Here is a 2,853-nt window from a genome sequence, read left to right on the forward strand (position 1 = left end):
TTTTTCTTTTTTTTTTCTCTTTTTTTTAAGTAAAAAACAATAAATAGATATTCCCTCATAGCAAATATATAAGAATAATCAAAAGAAGAGTATAGCTTTTATTGACTCTATCACTCGTTTACTTGCAAAATTAAGTAAAGACGAGAAATTTCATTAAACATGCAAAATTATAGGCATAATTCTTCTCATATTACAGGGTATACATTCTAAAATGCAAAAATTCCAATTGCATAATAATCATTTCCAAATCAAATGAGAACTAAAATTTTCAAAATACATATAAAGTTTCAACAAATGGAAGAATCACAATGCTTAAGGTTGGAACAAATTGGCCCTTTTAAATAAAATTGCAAAAATTTGAAGAATTTTTGGGCCATAGTGAAATTTTGAAAAAATTTTGATAGAATTTCCCCTTATAACTTGACGAAACTCCCTGCCAACAAACCCAAATTCAAGAAAATTTTTCATGTGGCAATTTTTTCAAACACAATTCCAACATTTCTAATGCACTAAAATCCTCAAAATATCATCACATGGCATAAAATAGAAAGCCAATTATTCCCCTCCCCCACACTTAAATTTCACATTGTCCTCAATGTGAAAAAAAAAGATAAATAAAGAGTAAAAAATAATACTCTTCTCATTAACTTGCGCTATCCAAATCCATGACCATGTGATGAATTTTCAACCTTAAGAAGGCTGAAGCACTAAAATCACAACATAAATGAAGAACACTTGGATGAAATTATACAAAAGAAGTAAGGAAAATCACTAAAAAGTAAACATCAAAAGCACTAAGGAAAACCACTAAAAAGCACTAAAACTACTAAAAAGGAAAACTAGCGGCAATGATAAAGTAAACATGCAAATTTGGAAAAATGAATGGAGGTGATGGTGGTGAGTGCTCCCTCAAGTAGCCCTTTGGTCAGGTGAAGAAGGTGGAGTTGGTGGAGCCTCAATGCCAAGGGTAGCCTCAATGTGACAAAGATGCTTGGAATTCCATTTATGCTCTTTTCGACTCTTCTTCACTTCAGCCTAATGCAAAGTAGCTTATCCATCATCTTTTGGAAAAAAGATCGATTGTCTTGAGGCGACGATGGAGGACGTGAAGAGGAGGGATTGGTTGAGATGGGTTGGACGGTTGTTTCAACTCCTTGAGCTTCTTCAAAACATGCAATTTCAGCTTCTTCCTCTTCCTGAACGTCGCCTTGGCCATCTCTTTGAGTCGAAGGACCACACGTGTCTTTGGTCTTCAAAAGAAACTTGCAAAAATCTAGTGTAAAGATGTCCTTTTTCTTGAGACACGTAGGGGTAGTATTAGAGAAATCAACTCCAGCCCTTTGAAATACCAAGGTCAATAAATGATCATATGGGAAAGCATGTTGGACAGCGTTACTGCGAACCACAACCCATATGTGGTTGGTGATAATGCTTATCAATGAAACACCTTGGAGGTTGCAGAATCCATACTCCATTTTGTTTAAGAAATAGACGTCACTTGTGCGTGCATCATGAGTACCACTTACTCGTGGAATTATATTGGAGGCAAACAGGTAAATGAGAAGACGATGAGACTCTGAAAATGAGGAAGTTAACACAGAATATCACCCACTTTTATGAGTGGCCTTGTACTCAACTCCCAAGCATACAAGTGTCTCTAGCATGTTCCATGAGTCTAAATCACGAGGTGTAAATCTTTTCTTCAAATCAACCTTATATCCAACGTCGGAAACTTGAAAAAGGCTTTGCAAATGAAGTCTATGGATTCAGACGTTGGTTCCTCGTACTGTACTTGTAATCTCTTCAGTGTCAAAATGAAAAGACTGCTTGCCCTTCACATTTACGTAAAATTCACGGACAAGCTCTTCAAAATAAATGTTTGGGAGGTTGAAGAAATTTTTCCATCCCAATTTAGCAAAGTAGGCCTTGAGATGGTAAACTTTCTCGACATTAGAAGTGACATCCTTCTCCACTAACACCTTAGCTCCGCTTCGAGAATTATACCAAGCTTCATTTTCAATAGAGGTACTGAAAATGAAGCGTGACTTATCGTGTAAAATTTGCTCCTTTTGTTCCCCTTGTTCTTCTTCTTCTCCTACTTGTTGTTGAATCTATTTTTCTAATAATGGTTCATCTTCAAGCATAAGTCATCTACTTGCTTTTCTTTTCGTACGTGGTGGTCTAGAAGTAGACGCAGAAGCTCCTCCTATTTTCTTGGGAGGCGGAGATTTCATCCCAACTTTCTTAGTGTGAGCCATTGTACCTATATAAAATTAGAAAACATGGACTTCATTAGATAGGTACATCCTTAAAGAAAGGATAATGAACACTAGTTCATATTTACCCTTATCTTCACAGAGGCTAATAATTAATTACTTACATAATAAGTTTCATTCAACTCCATAAGTAAGTACCTAGCTTCATTATTAATAACAAATACTCTTGTAATTTTCCAAATGAAACATATGAGTGCAATAAGAAATAATGCCCAAATAATTAGAGGAAACAAATAGGCAAACACACAACTCACTCACTTCTTAATTATGTAAGTAAACATAATTAAATGCTAAATAACATCTAAACATGCAATAATCAAGAGATAAGCTAATGAAGCTTAAACTTAGCATGTTAATATCTTAGAGCAAATCACCTATCTCACAAAATTTTCTCCAATCTAATTAATTCAAGAAATTAGCTAATAATTATCAAGTCACATTATCCCTCAAAATTAGCTAAAAATTGCTAAATTCACCAAATAATCACAAACCTATGAGTTAATCATCACCAATAATCATCAATAACTTTAACAATTACAATGAAAAACACCAAACTTTACAAGTTTAAAAAATTTGA

Source organism: Coffea arabica, chromosome 5e, assembly GCF_036785885.1.
Source record: "Coffea arabica cultivar ET-39 chromosome 5e, Coffea Arabica ET-39 HiFi, whole genome shotgun sequence".
NCBI lineage: Eukaryota > Viridiplantae > Streptophyta > Magnoliopsida > Gentianales > Rubiaceae > Coffea > Coffea arabica.